Source organism: Cavia porcellus, unplaced genomic scaffold (genome assembly GCF_034190915.1).
Source record: "Cavia porcellus strain 051 isolate PalLab524CR breed Dunkin Hartley unplaced genomic scaffold, mCavPor4.1 scaffold_8, whole genome shotgun sequence".
Classification (NCBI taxonomy): Eukaryota; Metazoa; Chordata; class Mammalia; order Rodentia; family Caviidae; genus Cavia; species Cavia porcellus.
In genome coordinates this window covers 5,480,347-5,499,520 of record NW_026947491.1, presented here as the reverse complement: position 1 = coordinate 5,499,520, position 19,174 = coordinate 5,480,347, and the positions used below count along the sequence as shown (strand labels likewise).

Genomic DNA, 19,174 nt, shown 5'->3' with positions numbered 1-19,174 from the left:
TGCCTCTTATTTGGCTCTTTACTTATACTGTGGGCTTCTCACATATGAGAAGCTATGTGGTATTTAAGCTTGTGTGTCTGACTTATTTCACTTAACGTGGTCTCCTGCATATCTATTTTCCTACAAATGACTCAAGTTCATCTCTCTTTATGGCAGGGTACTGTGCCATTGTGTGTAAATATTCTTTTTCTTTATGGGCTGACAGGCAGGCATACCAGCCACTTCCAACATTTTACTGTTCTGAGTCATGATGCATGGACTGCTGTACTGTGATATCTAGAGATGGAAGGAGAAGGAGGGAAAGGGAAATAAAAAGAATTGATATATTAGGTACATGTGCCTATTTCTCACAATGGAAGGAATCACTACAAACTACAAACATGAACTAATAAAAACAGATACACATAAACACACATAGTGTTATGGTGTGTGCACAGATGTCCACCCAAAGCCTCACGGGGCATGGGGGTGGGCTTCTAGAGTTTCAGAGTGATTCACAGTCCTATACTGGAATTAAGGCTGTGAGCGCTACACCACACCCATCCTAAGACATACAATGTAAGGGACAGAAAGAGGCACGGGTGTCTCTGTCTCTCTCTTTCTCTCCTCACTTGTTGCTTTTTCAGTCTTTTGCTGCCATCAACTGTTACCCCTCTGCCATGAGGCACCCTGCTTAGGCCAGCCAATTATGGACTGAAACCTCTATTAACTGTGAGCTAAATAAACCCTTCCTCTTCTAACTTTCGATGTTAGGTATTTTGTCTCAGCAAGGAAAAAAGTAAGACACATAAATAACAAAACAACAGAAACACATGACACTGTATCTCATCCACCTTATTTCCTGGATGTGCACTGTGTGACTGACTTCCAGCTCTTCCCCAAAGTCACAATGACCATGCAAGGGAGACATTTTAAATCCATTCAGGAAATGGAGGCAGCCAGGTCAGCATAGCTAAAGACCCTCGGGAAGAGCTGCTGAGAAAATGGAGGGAGTGTGTTCAAATGAGCAGAGGATTTTGAGAGAATTTGTGGGAATGTGTCTTTTACTGTAATAGAACTATAAAAAATCTAAATGTTTACCACATATTCCAATCATGCTGCATATAAAAAGCTAAAATGCAGATACATGTATATATACAAGGTCGAAGTTGTAATGACTTAATAAGAGATAAAGATAGACCAAAAGATGCACTGTGCTCTATTCTTCTGTGACTAAAAAAAATGTTTGAGGGAGAAGCTTAGAATAAGCTCAAGCTTAGAATAACTGACAATGCTTTTCAATAACTGACTGATCGTCATGATTTTAATAAGACCTGAGGTTAAAAAAAAAAAAAAAAAAAAACACATGAATCAGTCAGGCAAGGTGGCACATGCCTGTAATCCCAGCATGCAGGAGGCTGAGGAAGGAAGATTGCTCAGTTCAAGGCCAGACTGGCTACAAAGTGAGTTCAAGAGCAGCCTGAACTGTACAGTGAAATCCTGTCTCAAAAAGCCAAAAAAAAAAGGAAGGAAGAAAGAAAGTCCTGCATAAATGGTACAGCTGAAAAGGTTTTCTTATATAGACTTGATTAAGATGCTACAGATACTCTGTTCTATTATGTCACATTTGGTTTTACTCTCTCCAAAAAAAAGTAATAAGAACTGTGGGAATAATAAAACCCAAAATGTGTAATTGTCATTGTACAAAAGAGAGGAAAAGAAAGTGCTCTAAACGATATAACTGCATGTATATTTAAGTGTATAAGATAGATAATGATATTACTGAGTTTTGTTGGATCATTGAACAGAACTGTTTGCAGTCTCACTGTTTGAATGTCCACTTTATATGCTTTAATTTTGTAACTTGAACAAATATTTCTAAGATGACAATACGTAATCTATTAACTAGTGATTTCCTACTGTTTATTTTTTTTCTGAAATTCTGTATAACTTGTACCCTTTTTCTGCTTTTTTTTTTCTTCTCTTTAAATAAAATTTTTTTTAAAAGTACAAAAAAAAAAGACACTACAAACAGATTACTAACAATGAAATGCTAAGAAGAAAACCCACCTTGCAGAGGCAGGATCTTTACTCCGAACTCTTCTAGACACCCCAGGGCCTGGATTAGGTCAAGCTCCTCTTGAATGGCAGGGGGCCTATCTGCTATCAACTGTAAGCAGCACCTGCAGGAAACAAGATAATGGTTTAAAAAGCAGCAGCAACAACACAAGGTACAACAGTATGTTTATCTGAACCTTAGTTCATCCCAGGTACTCCTCCTGCTTTTTCTTACCTCACCTAATCCTCAAGGTGAGTCCAGGCAAGTATCAACCTTGGCTTCTGTACAAAGCCAGATAGAAGCTCCGGGAAGCGGAGCATTTTGTCTCTGGTTACACTGACACCGTGTGGCCACGTCACAACTATGAGTGCAAAGGCAGCAACTATATCAGAAACCCATCTCTTTAAAAAGACAGAGTTTAGATCATGTCAATTTCCCTTCTAGGGAGAACAGGAATGTCTTGATTCTGCCTCAGTTTAGTCTCCCAGAAGAAGCAAAGCAATGGCATATTGCAAAGCGTCATCCTGCGAGGAAAAGCAAGAATCAGTACTGAGATAAACCTCAAGAGGCTGGCCAATCTGAGAGTAGGAGACGCCTAAAGAATATTTTAACCAATTTTTTTAAAACCCGGAGAAAGAGCAGGGAAGAGAACTTATTGAATGCACTTATCTTCTGAAAGGCAGAGGAGCCCTAGGTCGGGAGACTAGAAAGCACACGGGCAGCAAGAGCTAGGGATCTAGAAGTCAAGGTTGCCGGAAGGAGCCCAAGGGACCTGAGAGACACTGCTCGGCCACTTCTGCAGCCGGTGGCAGTTCATTAGGCTCAGTATTCACATCTATACTGCTGATTATGTGTGGCTTCCATCAAGATTTCCAATGTACTTAACTCCAAATTCAAAAACTGCAGCTCTCAAAATTTCTACAATAGGCTCCTCCATGCTCACAGACTTACTACAGATGCCCAGATGGTCTTTTAAATGAAAAGAGAAATACATCAAAGTGGCAACTAATTAAAAATTCAATGAAGTCAGAAAATGGAATGTCCTACAACTATCAGAAAAGAATGTAACAAGTCTGTAAGTGTGTACACAGAAAGACTACTAGAATATGTTGGAAAAGCAAGGTATAAAAAGGTGTGTGTAATTAGTAAGAAATTACTTGTCAGTTAAAAAAAGAAAAGGACAACATTTGATAAACTGTTTTTGAAAGGACACATAAGAAACTGTCTTTAGAAACAGCTAAGGGGTGAAGTTTGGGGAACTAGAAGGAACATGGAAACACTGAGTTTTTGGACTGTGTGTCTGTTTTGGTTTCTTTAGAGAAAGCCAGCTAACACTCCTCTAGCCAGTGAGAGCACACAAGGCGTGGTGGTGTGCAGTGTAACTGAAAACACTGAGATGGGCACCCTGCAGCTCACAGGATGAGTGGTCAGTGCCAGCTTACACACGAGGGCGGCCCCAGGGGACAGAAGCCACGCGAGGGAAAGCGATGCAAAAAGGCCAGGTGTAAAGGAACTTTAAGAAATGCCTGCCAAACATGCTAGGGTCAGGCTCAACACCCTGCCTCAGAGGCTCACTGAGTTGATACTTTTATCATTTGAAATAAAAATAAAATACCTTGGGAGGAAAAAAAAGAAAGACATGTTTACCACTTGAAGGACTCTGCCAGATTCAATAACATGGTTTGAGATAACCAGGTTCTTTCTAGGAAGGCCATCGCAGGGGATAAAGTGCAGCTCTCACTGCTGAGAGTGGGAGTAGGGGATAAATGTACATGGCTACCACAAGTACAACCAAATAAATCCCAAATGGTCCTACAATTTAAATGTGAGAAATAATCAAATATTAAGAAACAATACAAAGAAAATTCTAGTGGACTTAGAAATTAAAGATCTTTCAAAGGATGACACAGAAGACAGAATAAGAAAAAGAACAGCAACTGAAAACTTTATAATTCTGAATAAAATCAGAAAGGTAAGTCAATGTTCACAATGTTGTTAAAAAATCTAAGCCAAGCAAAGGGCAAATTCGAAAAAGAAAAAAGGCCCTAAGAATTAAGAGTAAAAAGATGAACATCCTAGGAAAACATAGGCAAAACCCAGAAGTGTGTTTGAAAAGAAAAGGTGCACACACAAGCATCTCCTAGTTAGAAACTGAAAGTCTGACAACCACAAGAAGGAGCCTCCAAAACTGTGAGCTCAAACTTACTTTTCGGTTAAGTGTCTCACCTCAGGTATTTCATCACTGTAAAAAACAGACCAATACAAGAAACTTTCTAGAGGTTTTTAAGATTTGTCAAGGAGATATATTTTTTCTTGATCAATGTTTAGTAAACCCTTTTAATTTCCTAAAAACAATAAAACTAATTTCAAATCATGAGCAAATAGAAAAGATCAGCACAAGCTTGCATAACTGACTGTGGACATTTACATCCTGTCACACCTTCTTTCCAGTGTCACAATGGGTGGGCTCACAGAACAGCCAGGAAGAGGGCTGGGGCTGTTGAGCTCTGCCCCGGAGCCAGGTCAGCAAACGGAATGGCTGCTCTGCGCAGGGTACAGGTGCACAGCAGTCAGATGTGAATCTTTCCCAACAGGTGGGGGTCAGCGCAAGTCCTCAGCAGAGCTCAAGGGAAAGGCGGATGGTCAGGAGGAAGTGGCTCGCAACCCACAGCCACTGCTTCTCCCTGCAGCAGTGTCCACCTGGCCAGGTCCATGCAGCTGTCCATGAGGCTGGTGGAGGAGTTGAAGTACTCCCTGCTGGCGCTCAGAACCAAGTACATGCTCTTCTCAGGGCCCAGCCGGTACTGCAGCCTCCCCTTCTGGGCCACACCAGCCGCAGCATCTGCTGAGCTGGTCCGACAGTGCATCAGCTGCCCGGCCAGCTGGATGTTCTCCAAGCGACTGGAGCACAGCAGGCTTTCAATAAAGATCTGGGAGAGAGGAAACCGGAAGGCGGGAAGGGAAGCCTCAAGTCGCAAGAGGGCTCAGAATGCACACCCCTCACCAAGAGGCAGGAGTTCCCGCCACCGTGAATATACTCACCTTGTACTCTGAATTTTTCCTCCATACTAAGAGGCATTTTAGGAAAATGAGAAATGATCTCACTGGGTAAACTAAAGCACAGTATTTAAGGTGTTAAATGAATACTTGAGTCGAGTATGTGAAATTTATATTCAGTGGAAACTGGGTGTGTTACACATAATGTCCCTCCTGCCACAGGGCCTGAGTGCTGGAACTCTAAGCGCCTGGTCTGATCCACATAACTTATAACTGTGTCAAAGCATCTGCATCCAGTCTTATAAACCTTACCGCTGAGCTACAGATGTCACTGGTGCACCTCCTCACAGAAGCTGCAACAGTATGTGACGCTGATGTTAGATATTCATGAAAATATCATATTCTCCTTGACAAGAAATAGAACCCACTCAGATAAAATTTCTGGGGGATCAAAATTAGACCCTGAGCTCAGGGTCTTCACCCTGAGCTGCCTCCTCGGGAACCCAGGTCTCGCCTAGTCACCCAGCTGGGCTCAAACTTGCAGTCCTCCCACTTCAGCCTCTTGAGTGCCGGGATCACAGGCCTGTGCCACAGCACCCCACGTAAGATGAGCACTTCAACTGACAGTGCTTACAGACTCTCAGATACGTGTGAAACAGCGTGTTTCCCAAGCCGACACTGCTGATGTTGTAATTGGTACAAGAGTGTCCCAAGGACAACTGCCCTGTTTTTCCACACATTGAGGACAGCACAGAAACTGAGAATGAAAAACAAAATTTCAGGGAAAATCAAGTTTCCTTTTAAGTAAGAGGAGCATTGGACTCCTTTATCATCCCTTCTTTAGCATTTCTGGATAAGCCTACATGAAAAGGAAAAAAGCAATCATGGTATTCAAGAGAGACCAGCTGCAAGAAGACAATGTAACAGAAAGCAAATTACCAGTGAGCAGCCTGCATGGCATCTGTAGCCACTGGCAGCACATGTCACCCCTAGCTGGAGTGCCCCACAGGACTGCTGCCCCGCACAGCTCTGCTCACTCCAAAAAGCCAAGAACTGAGAGCGGTGCTGAGAAACCTATGTGGGAGCCCAGACTGCACAAGCTCTTGCTGTCATGGACAGTGTGGATTCTGTCTTGTGAGATGCATCTCACATTTTTAGTTACAGCCCTGAGTTTATAATGTATTTCCCAAGGACACAAAGTCAAAAGGTAATAAGACAATCTAGCAATTTAAAAGAGAAAAAAAGGCTGCTTAGAACTCTACCGAGTCTATCCACCATCATCTACAATCTTTCAAAATGTTAGGCTTCCAAACTGTTATGTTCTCAAAGACAAAGACTTATTATGGACAAACATCATTAACACACCAACCCTGAAAAAAGGAACTAAACTATTTGTAATGCAGTATGTCCCCTGATTTTGAAAGAATACTTTCAAAATCAAAGCCAGGTATGGTGGGGCACACTGTAATCCCAGCACTCAGGAGGCTGAGGCAGGAGGATCATTATAAGTTCAAGACCAGCCTTGGCTACAAAGAGAACTCCAGGCCAGCCTGAACTGCATAACTGCATAGTGAGACCCTGCCTCAGAAAGACAAAAACAAAAAAACCAAAAAGAAAAACCAACTCACTCAAGTGTAATATACCTCCTGCCAATTTTTTAGTCAGAATCAGAATTATAGTCACAATCAAGAAAATACCAAAATGTCATTCCAATGTTAAAAAAAAAAAAAAGCCCGATTTCTTATGTACAAGAGACAGCTAGGTATACAGGGCAGTCACTGGCAGCTAAATACAGGCTGAGGCTAATCTTCACTGTGAACAATACAATTATTCAAGCATTTAAAAACCTGATATTCAAACATAAATCATTCATTTCCTAACAGCCTCTACTATTGTTCTTTTGTTAAAATCACCTGCAATTTAAAAACTAAACAATTTCACAAAATAGAGAACTACTTTCACCATAATATAGTTTTGTAGCTGGCCTCTCTGAGAAGAAAATTCAAATAGTGAATCTCTTTTAACTTGTATTTCATTCAAAGTGAGTTAGTTGGATCATTTCCCAAGAGGAACCATAAGTAATTTACTGGTAATATACATGTCTTACAAAATAATGAGTAGACTGCCATGTGCCAAGGATCTGTCTTGTGACCAGCCCTTTAAGTTCTCCTTGTGTGTGCCCTGGGAACCTGAGGAGGGACCAGACTGGACCAAACTGGACAGGACAGAACCAGACTGGACAGGTCAGAATATGACATGACAGAACAGGACAAGACAGGACAGGACCGGACAGGACAGGGCAGGGCAGGACCAGACATGACAGGATGAGACCAGACAGATATTGACAGGACAGGACCAGACAGGACACCGCCTGCCCAGCAGCTCGCCAGCACAGGTAGGTGTGGGAACCAAGACATGAGAAGAAAGATGAGGAAGATGCAAACTCCAGGAAGGGACCACAGTGGCCTAGTGCATGAAGAGCTGAGTTCTGAAGCCTCCTCAGGACTTTCAAGCAGGAGAGGACACAATGTAGGCAGAGTCAGGAGCCGGAAAGACAGGGCAGCAGGGTCGGGTGCACCTGAGGGCAGCGGGCAGCGGAAAAGGCAAAGGTGCGGCCATTTCTCTGTACGGAGCACGGAGACCCACACTTTCCTCTACTGACAACAGAACAAACAAGAACCCTAGGGAAGGCAGTGCACACAACGTTTTATTTCAGAAGAAATGCTGAGCACGAATGGGGCGCTATGGGCAGGGCAGAAGGAAGCAAGCAGAGGCTAGTGTGATTCAGCAGAGATGCAAGAAGAAAGGATCAAGTCAGAACATTATTTCTGAGGTGCAGAAACTGAGCTGTCTGAGAGGCCTTCCCATGACCACCAACAGTGTGGAGGCGGGGGATGAGGATCGGCTTGCAGGGGGCTACCCTACTAAAGCCACTGCTGTAACAAAGAATAGAGAGATGGAGGTGGACACGGGAGTGCGCAGACAGCCCCACAGTTACCTCATAGCAAGCGTCGGCATCCAGACATGTGTACACTTCCCGCTGCATCGTGAGCATGTCCTGCAGCAGCGTCCTCCAGTGCAACTCGCCCACAGGAGGCTGCCTGCAGAAAAAGGGACAGCTCAGGAAGCGGCTCTCACGCCTCTTTCTTGGAGCGTGGTGGCCCCAGGGTTCAGTGAGGATAGTTCACTCGGACTTTTAGGGGACAGCTGGACCTCAGTGCCAGAGCTGCGACCACGCCAGCCCATCATCAGCCGCTTGGACAGAACATCGGAAGAGTGTTACATGTTAAATGTGGGCTGAATGAGTGGGGTGTGTCCATGGTGGGACATAGCACAGGAGCGGGCACAGCTGGGAGGCCCAGGAGTTACTGGGGGACAGCTGCTCCCAGCTTCACCTCTGCTCACAGCTCCCAGGAGTCTCTAACCTCAGCAGAGCTGTCAGGCCTTCGGCAGCCATGGGCCATGGCCACTGCCATACAGAGGCCTGGAACCACCACTCACCAGCAGGGCAATCAAAGAACACTGGTCACAGTCTGGAGTGCAACTCAAAGTACATGTCAGCCCAGGAGCAGAGCAACCAAAAGACTCTGCCCCACCTGACTCCGAGGCAGCTTCCTGTTCTGAAAGGCCCTGTGTCTTTTGCAGTGAGTCCATGGGCATGATTTCCAAGGCCCCCTTAGGGACCCACAAAGACTGCATCCCTGCAAGCCAAAGGCCTCGCCCTGCAGCTCTCCTGGTTCATTCACAGCCCTTCCAGGGATGTACGGCCCCACAGGTCACATGGGCAGCAAGACCCCTGCACACTGGCTGTGTTGCTCTGTGAAGTTACAGAGCAGGAAGTGCACGGTCAGACTCCTCTGCAGCAGGGGAGAGGGCTTTACTAATGGCCAGGCCTGGTGGCACCCCACGCCTGCAATCTCAGACTCTAGAAGGCTGAGGCAGGAGGATGGCAAGTTCAAGCCCAGCATGCACAACTTAGTGACTTGGTGAGATCCACTGGAAAACAAAAAGAGGGGTGTTGACCAATGGGCAGCCCCTGAATTCAATCCCCAGTACTACAAAGAAGAAAAAAGCAAGAAAGACTTTGCTAACAAGTCAGTCTAGTGGAGCAGTCCTACAGCAAATCATTTACTATTCCTGAATCTCACATTCTCTCTCAAAGCCCACCTCAGGGCCACTGCAGGAAAGGGTGAGGTCAACTCTGGTCAAACACAGGCATTGCAGGAAGACTCTCCGAAACAAAAAGTCAGCTAAGAGTTTCAGATTCCCTTTTTCTGAATTACAAGCAGTAACTCGTTCCAGAATCTGTAAAGAGATATGGTTTTTCTGGGTCATATTAAGCACCCAACATTTGTGAACCAGTCTAGCTGCAAACATTGTGTGCCTCCCAAGCTCCAAGCATGGTGACAAAGGCGAGGGGTAGGGTGGTCACAGCTCTGTGTGCCCTTGTTGCCTGGGAAGGCTGAGACCATCGTCCCTGTCTCCTGCACAGTCCTCAACTTCTCCACAACTATGAAATTCAACGCTCAAAAGGAGGAGATTGATTCTATTCTGTGTTTGCCATAACCAACTAAATGGTGCTTCTTCATAGATGTGTCTTTCTTTTACCTATGAAATATCTTTCAAAACATTACCACTTCTGTGCATTAAAAATAAAGTCAAAGCCTCTGTGTCTATAATAGTTATTACTATGGGAAAAGTATTGGAAAACATAATTTCAAGGATTTTTCCTCCCAACTTTTCTTGTTTGTTTGTTTGGACTTGGATATAAGCTCTAAATATGTTGCCAAGGCCAGCCTCAAACTCTCCGGCTCAAGTGATCCTCCTGACTCAGCCTTTCAAGTACCTGGAGCTACAAGAACATGCCGTTGTGCCCAGAATCGCCTGAAGTGTTTAATAAGCACATGCTTCACTTGCCTACAGCATTTTATATTACACAAAACACATTTACTCTTGCTCCATATGCAATAAGGCGTAAGAGAAAATGATTCACCAACATGCAAATATATAAAACAAATGGACAGATTTGCGAGTATGCTAGAATAATCCAGTGTTTCCCCTACTGTGACCTGGGTCGTTGAACTCTTTAGGAGGCCCCTTCAGACCGGTGTGCGGCAGGCAAGTCACAGCGAGCCTGACCAGGCAGCCTGATCAAGTCAGAGCTAGGCACCATCTCGCTGAATCCAAGTCTCTCCGCACAGCTGCTCCTTGGGAGCCATCGACACAGGGACAGATGGCGGCAATGTGTTCACACACATGGCTGCCTGCGCGGAGGTTCTAATTAAAATAAATTATAACACATTATTTATAATGGCCCTTTTCAGAACACAGTCAGTAAATAAGAATCAAGAGCAGAACTCAAAGAAATTAAGCAAGGGGCTTGTCCTACACAAAGAGATTCCTAAACACAAACAGTGTTGGCCGCAGCTTTGGAGGGGAACTGCATTTTCCAGGGAGAAACAATATTGCACTCAAAATGGTAAAACCTGAATTTAGGACAGATTAGAATAAGTAGAAGACTGGAGCCTCAAAGGCCCAGCCACAGCACATACACAAAACAATCAGGGCTCATTTCCAGTGGGCTGCTTTGAAGGGGGGCAAAATTCTCACCCGTTTTCAGGCAAGGGATCCTCAGGCATGGGAATGCACTGAGCGGAAGGGTGGGAGACTGCAGCACCCACAGGCCTTCCACTAGGAGCAGCCCACGATCACGCAAACATGAATAAGTGGCACAGCGACTGCAGAGCAGCCTAAAGCAGTAGAACCCTCTGGTTATAGGTGTGTGAAGGCGTATCATGGAGCTATTGAGTGAATGTCCCTGCAGAGTGTGGAGGCCATGACCTTGCCATGGGGTGGGGTGGAGTGGGGCAGACGTAAGGCTCCTGTGTAACTAAGCACCTTCAAGGCTAGGGGACTCTTTGGGAGCTGGGCAGGCGCAGGAGAGAAGGACAGAGCACAGAGCAGTAGCAAATCGCAGAGAGAAAAGTCACACAGGCTTTCCTAGAAGACGCAGAGAGAGCTCCTAAAGACACGTAGTAGGGATCATGCTGCTTTAGGAGTACTTGACTTTTCTTTTTCTTTTTAAAAATTTATTTATTTATTTATTTATTTATTTATTTGGGGGGGGTACCAGGGATCAAACTCATGACTGTGCGCTTGCAAGACAGGCACTTGTACCACTGAGCTAAATCCTTAGCCCTTTTTTTTTTTAATTTAGATTAAACTGTAATGCTAAACCCCTAAAAACCAAACATACACTGTATGTTTCAATTTTCTCTTGCAGAGTCCTGATTATTTCACCCTGGGCCTGTGAACCCACACTTATAGCACTCTTGCGTAAGGCGAGGGGGTTTCCCCAAGGTTCCCTGTGACAGACCGAGGATGGAAGCTTCTTGCGGCCACCTGGAAGCCTGAGCCAGCTCTTGTCCACTGCAGATGCCGATGGCCCTCTCGTATCAGCACCTCTGTCAACATCCCCACCCCTGCCATCACAGTGCCCACCTCTGAGCTTTGCTACTACAAAACTACAAGGTCCAACCATGCTGGCTCGCTCACTGAGCACTGTGGTAGCGCCTACCTTGAAATGCCCTTCAGATTCATTGCTAGTTTTTGTGCAGGGTGGTACATTAGTGCTTAGGGAGCCCCTGAGACATCTGTGAGAAGCTGGAAATCTCTCCAGCCTGACCAGAAGCACTGTATCTCTTTCTTACTTATGAGCCTCACATCAAGAATGACACCAAGGCAAAGCCATTTGTGTCAAAATCTATAGTTCACAAAACATGCACACAGGGATGTGAACAAAACTTCACAAGTAAATGTGTGATTAAGAAACGTGAATATTAACCAATGCCTTCAGGTTCCCTGTCTCTCTTTTAGCAGGCTCTAAAGGAAGTACCAAAAAGAAACAGCAAAATTGCTAACTTCATTAGGATAAATTACTACTTTAGATGATGACAACCAAGAGACAAAAGTCAATGTAGATACAAATGTTCTAGTTTTTAAAAGTTTACTATCTTTGCACACACTCTGTTAAAAACACTGAGCACCCTAAGGATAGTGAAGAATAAAAATGAGAAAGTGGTTTATTTCAAATATCTTTACTGAAGGACCCAGGAAATTTTCTCTGACCTCCATCTCTGCCTCAGTCACGATGCTAGGACTGAACAAAGTCTCCACACAGATGCCACCCACTCAAGTGCATCCATGTGCTGGGATCCTCAGGGATGCAGAGAGGAAACTGCTCCATGTGGGGTCACATTCATTCTGCCTCTGCTTGGAGGGATGCACACACACACAATCTCCTAAGGTCGAACTTAGAGATATTCTCTAACTCAGCAGTTCTACCTACTGTAGGCAGGTATTCAAGAGAAGCACATAAATGTATTAAAAGACCACTGCTTGGTGTGATGGCACAAGCCTGCGATCCCAGCATTTGGCAGGCCAAGACAGGAGGATTACAGCCACAAAGTTCAAAGTGAGCCTGATCTACAAGCCTGACCTGTCTCAAAACAATGAAAAAAATTTAAAAATAAAAGGTGGTTAAGTACAAAATGATTCACAGCAGAAATAGTAATAACAAGCAAAACTTGAGAAACAGTCTAAAACTCCGTAACATAGGTTACACAACATGTTACAGTCACAAAATGAAATACTTCATGATAAACAGAATGAGTAAATTAATATAATATTATGAGCCCGTGTTACAGTGTGAATGGGGAAAACCTGAAAGAGGACACAGCATCAAATTTGTTTCTATAAAGTAACAAGAAGTGAGTGATGGCTGTGAAGGAGGCCACAAGCTCAGCCCTGGTGACAGGCACACACTGTCCTGTGCAACCTGCTACTCTGCAGCCTCCCTTCACCCCAATCCCACACACAGGCAGCTCTCCATACTCAGGACAAGGGGACTGCAGAAAAACTACCTGAGCTAATAATGTGTACAGTAGGAATAACGGATCTGAAAAGAAGAAATCAATTCCACTCATAGCTGACTCAACAGGCGATAAATGTTACGAAATGAGCCGGAGACATGCACACTGCGTATCACAAAATCATCAGAAGAAATGAAAGGCCCACGTCAATGGAAAGGCATGCCGTGTTCACGGAGTGGAAAAATGAATAATGCTATGGGACAGAAATACTCCTGAAATTGGACTACAGTGATCCCTGCAAAATCCTGGATGACAACACTTGACAGGCTGATCCTAAAGTTCATAGGGTTGTGGGAAGCTAAACAAATATAAAAATGGGAAACAAAGTCAGGAGTCTAATATTGCCTGGTTTCAAGACTTACTATAAACCTACAAAAACCAATACAGTAAAGTATAGGAAGAAAGACAAGTAAATTAATGGAGCAGAATAAAAATGCAAAAGTAGGCCAGATGTGGAGGTGCACACCTATAATCCCAGCACTCAGAAGGCTGAGGCACGAGGATTGCCATGAGTTCAAGGCAACAGCATTTTCAAGAAATGGTGTGGGACTATTCAAACAGGAAAAAACCTTTAACCTGTATTTTGAGCAATAAAGAAAATTAACTCTCAAAGTGGATTAAGAATCTATAAGTATAAAACTAAAAATTTTGCTAGAAAAGCTTAAAGGCAAACATTTCTAGATTAACAAAAGCACTATTAAAAAAGAGCAAACTAAAAAGAATTCGATTTTTAAGTACAATTTTAAAAGACACAGGTCAGAGCAAAGAATAAAGGGAAGGAATAGCTTCAAAGCACTTAAGTAGCAAGGAACATAGACAGGGATCGCACAAGCAAACTCACAGCTCAATAAGAATGCAAACAGTCCAGCTTTTGAGAATGGGCAAAGAGCAAATGCAGCTGGAGATGTGCTTAGAGAGGGAGCTCCCTCATCATTATAGAAATGCAGTTAACACTAAACCCGAAGGTCACTACACACCTATGAAAATCACCACCCTTAAGAGACTGACTGACCACTCCTGGGTGCGGAAGAGGACATGGAGCCACTGAAACTCTCCTCAAGGCCAGTCACAGAGAGAAATGGATGACACCTTGAAGAGCATCGGGCCGGTTCTGCTGCTGCTGCTCCTCACACGCACAGGACCACCCCCCCACCCCACCCCACCCCACCCCCACCCCCGCACTCTGCACACAGGGCTTATCCGGGAGAAAGGCGAGCACGAGCCCACATAAAAACTGACACACAAATAGTCATGGGGGCTGCATTTGTAAAAGTCAAAGCCTAAAACAACCCACTGTCCTTAAACACAGGTGAGATAAATCTGTATATCATTCAGCAAGAAGCCACTGATTCATGACATGACATGGATGAAAACAATGACTTTGAGCATCAGAAGCCAAATGAAACAACAACATCCACTCACACCAACCCAGCAGATGTGAAGCGGTGCTTGAAGGGCTGGGAAGAGATCTGTGGTGGCAGCTGGGAGGTCAGGTTGATGACAACAGGGTACGGCAGGGGGAGGGGGGATTAGAAAGAAGAGGGGCACAGAGGGAGGCAGGTGTGCCTGTGCAGCACACCTGTGCAAGTCTGCGCTCACACACATCACGACTGACCAAATGGAGCCCCCACCCCAGTAGGCGCGGCCCCTCACTCGCCAGCTTTAATTCACCCACGGGGCTGGAGAAGAACAAAGCAACGCTGAACCCGGACCCCCTCGCGCCCGAGCAGCTCAGGAACTCACTTCCGGCCTGTGTGCCTGGCCAGCCTCACCATCAGCCTGCGCGCCTCCTCCATGTCGCACTGCGTGTCTCTCACGAAGGAAACTGGCTTCTCCAGTCCATGCTTCTCCAGAAGCTCTGACACGCTGCAAGTGCAAGAGGAATTGGTAAAAATCCTGCTGCCAAACAGAGATAGTCAAGAAGCTGAAAGCATCTAAGTGATACGTTGGTGTCTGGTACTTTTTAGGGTTAGGGTATCATACATTACAACACGACTTCACACATGTATTACATTAATTCTCACTAACAACAGGGCTCATAATTACAAATCAAATCTTGTTTTTCCCTACTGGCATTACTTTTTTTTTTTTTTTTTTTTTTAATTTTTTTTTTTAAAGCCAGTCAAATTTAGCAGTGGGGGGGTGGTATACCAACTTTAGTGACACTAATGTTAATAAGTTCTGATAACCCACTGCCATCGGACCAGCCTACTGGCATTACTTTTAATTTTAAAATCTTATTTACTTTATTAGTACATGTCTGCCATATATAATGATGATAGCCATCGTATTCCCATTTCCCTTCTCTGCTTTTACTTTTCTAACGTTTCCATTTACAAAGCTTTGTTTTCATTTTTGTCTTTTTTATACATTCCTGGACTAAACAACATATTCTTTAAAGGATGATGTGTCTGTCTCAAAAATTACCTTTCATAAATTCTCTGTTCTCAAAGCACCAGCCAGTAAAACAAGTCAAATGGATAATTTTGATACCCAGTTTTAACTTCACACCTACAAACAAGGCCACAAGGCAGCTGGAAAAGCAGGGAACAGAGCATCTCAAAGGTGAAAAGCCTGGCCACTCAGCTGGCTCCATCACCCCCAAGAACAGTCAGTCAGTATAAAAATGCCAGTGTGCCACAGATCCCAGGTCTCAGGGTCTCCAAGACCTCCCATCCCATTACTGTGAGATCACACACCCTGGGCCAGCTCACCAACGCTCACCACTTAGGAACTGCCCTCGACAGGGCAAGCGATCAGATTCATAACTCGGCCAAGATAGGTTTCACCTGATGTTATGCATAAGAAAATATTTACCATTATGTGTGCCTATGAGAAGAAACAAGAATAAAAGCTCTCTTTGGTCTTTCTTTCTTTCTTCTTTTGAGAGGGGTTATTTTGTTTTTAGAGACAGAGTCTCACTATATAGCTTAGGATCGCCTTGAACTCACTTTTGTAGCCCAGGCTGGTCTCGAACTCATAGAGGTCCTCCTGCCTCAGGCTCCCAAGTATTGGGATCACGCCCAGTGAAAACTCTTATTCTAAAATGTCATCATACTACACTGAGCAATGACTACTTATGGCAGGACATGACTGTCTCACTGAGCTACAGACGTGATCATCAGGATGGGCCCTGGTCATGGGGATGCAGTGAAGTAAATCATGCCTGTGTTTCTCTAGGTCTCGCTGAGCTCTCTGGATCCCTAGGGTCCAGGTGACTTTCAGACCTGTGCATGATGACCATACTGACTCAACCACTAAGCATCACTCAAGAGACACTGGGGCTTGCTGGGGTGCTAAGCAGGGCGGGATGAGCCAATTCATAAGGAAAAGGCTGATTTACTAAATGCATACACAGCATTTTCACAGCAGAGTAACAAGAATCAGGCCAGTAATGAACAGAAGTCCTGGTGAAATGAAGAGCTCCTTCTCCACATGCTCAGACTGTGATACACAGAAACACTCAGTTTCCTTAAATACAACTCACAATGTTTTCAAACCTTCATCAAGCAAATAAAATTGCTTTGTTTACTGAACTCCAAATTGTATTGTACTATACACATTATGGTACAAAAGCTATGTTATGTATAATTTGTATAGCTATATAGAATAGAGTTTTTAATTCTAAGTTTTTATTTATGATACTTAAAAATAATACACTAGGACTGGGGATTTAGCTCAGCAGCATAAAATGCCTGCCTGGCAAGCACAAGGTCGTGAGTTCACTATCCAGTACTAAAATAATAATAATACTAATGATAATGTACTTGTATGCATAAATTAACTAAAACAAACAACTTTAGATTTCCTAAATGGCAAATGAGGACTATTTCAGTCTTCCAGACAGCAAGCTCAGTTTCACTATAACGGTGAAGAACCTCAAACTAGTTATAGGCAGGTTCTAGACAGTCCAGAACATCTAAGTAGTTGATAAACATGAGTCCCCCAAAAGGCACCAGTGTAACAAAAAAAAAAAAAGTGTGCCCTATAGTTGCAGCAACTGCTGCAGAAATTAAATTTTCCTGCGAGGGGCTTAAATGCTGGCTCGCATATAAATCTGTGATTCTCCTGAGTGAGCTGTTACAGCAAAGGAAACCCCGGCTTCACAGGCCGCTCCACCAGCATATGGCGAAGGCAGATCTGGACATGTGCCTCTCACTGCCACTACACCACGGCAAGGTGAAGGACAGCCACCCGGACCAGGTCCAAGAAAGCTGACACAGCCCCTACCCACACCTAAGAATCCGCTCCAGCTGGTCCACCATGTCATGAAGAGCTGAGGTCGCTTGTGTCTTCTTACTAAAGAATAAAGGAAGAGAAAATTAAAATTAATTCTGATAAAATACAAGCTCCTATAAGTGGGGAAATGACATTTCTCCAACTCTTCACCCGTGACACAGCTACACTGCAGGGCAGTGTCAGGCTTGTGCAAGTACACTCCACGGTTTGCATGTGCAGCAGACAGAGATGGAAGAGCCTGGAGCAAAACAATGCCTACCGCATAAGACGGGGAGCTGTGTTTCCTGACATGCTCTACTGCCACTTTTTGAGGCCAAAAAGAATTATGCATCAGCTGCTGTCATTTTATCTCCTCACAAGCAGCACAGGGCAAGCCCACTGCTGATCCCTACTGCTCTGGCCGCCAGCGGGGCGGATGGGGATACATGGTCCTGCCACTGGCCTTCCCCTAGGCCTTGCGGCCCCACCGTGCACTCCCATGGTGTCCTTGGGGTTGTGGACACACAGCTCAGGGTGCCCTGCCACCCACAGCTGCCTTGGCCGTGAAAAACCAGGGAGCAGCAGAGACGTCGGAGAGGCTGTCAACACAAAAATCAAACCCCAGAGGAAGCCTGGGCAGCAACCAGTATCAGAACCAGTATCAAGACAGAGGCCACAAAAAAAAAGACTGTCCCAGGAACACTGCCCTGAGCAGGTTACTTGCAGAAAAAGCAGTAGCTGCAAGTGGCCCTTTGGTTCCCAAGGGAGACACTCTGGCCCTAACTGGCTTCTGAGAACCCGCCAGCTGAATTCCAGCAAGGCCTCAGGGTCTATTAACACAAAGCCCCAGTAAAAATCTGTGCCAGATTTGGGCATTTGTTAATGCCCTAATGCAAACACAATGCCTCCTCACTGTTACAATGGTCAGTCTGCCCTGGTTAGTTCTGCAAGATGCTAGTGAGTGCGGCTTACACAGACTATGCTGTCTTTCTGAACCGTGTTTCACCCTGAGCCACAGGGCTAAACGAGTAGTCCACTAATGGCCTTCAACAGGGCATTCACCAGCATGACCTGCAATGAACTACTCAATCTGTAGTTGAGGGTTTCACATTATCATTCTGCAGCATTCGTCACACATAGTGAAGAACACAGTGTATTTCCATCACGGTGATTGCAATCGTAAGTGTACACCTAAAGACTTTTCAGCCAGATGGAAACTTTTAACAGTGATTGTCCCTTCCAGAAGGGAGCTGGAAGTCAAAGGCTTCACCCCATGGATTTAGGAACAAGAGAAGGCATCATGCCGTTGGAGGAAGCACTGGGCTCCCTCCAGGCCACTGAGGAAGGACTGCTAACCGCTGCGGCTCACTGGGTGCTGTTGGGAGGGAACCCTGAATGCAGCCATGCCGTGGACAGTGGGATGCTTTTATGTGGTGGGAGTGACCCTGTTACAAAGCCGCACTGATGCGCTCTCTTTTTCTGCCCCTCTCTGTCTACCTAAGGCCTTGGTTCTCGGAGTCTTGCTGGCCCCCTGCCAGTGGCAACCTGTGACTGGTCACATCTGCACAGTAACAAAGATGCTGGGTCTGCCTGCACTCATCTTCCCTTGTGTCAGGTCGCCAGCTGAACGAGACAGGCAGAAGGACTCAGCACAATCTCACACACCATCCAGCTTTGCCTTTACCAAAGGCCCACGCTTTCTTTCTATTTTTTCTTAACTTAAAAGTGATAGAAGGAATAGAAATGGAGAAGAGAATGGATTTCTGAAAAGGAGTCAACAGTGATCTAAAATTGAAAAATCAACAAACATGAGCATCATATTTTAAAGGAGGCAGGCAAAGATGAAAAATCATCCATCAAAGTATCTGCTCTTTTGAAGATGTTTTTAAGGATAAAGTAGGTAACCATCTAATATCCATGATAAACCTTACAGCTGCTTGACCTCAACTTTTTTATGCATCATATTTAAAAATTAGAAAGGGGACTTCCG

The 19,174-nt window shown here is 44.7% G+C and overlaps 1 pseudogene; it reads right to left on the bottom strand.

Annotated features, from left to right (window-relative positions):
• The window catches only part of LOC106025319 (NBAS subunit of NRZ tethering complex-like), a 152,788-nt pseudogene that overhangs the window by 75,066 nt on the left and 58,548 nt on the right, over nucleotides 1-19,174 (bottom strand).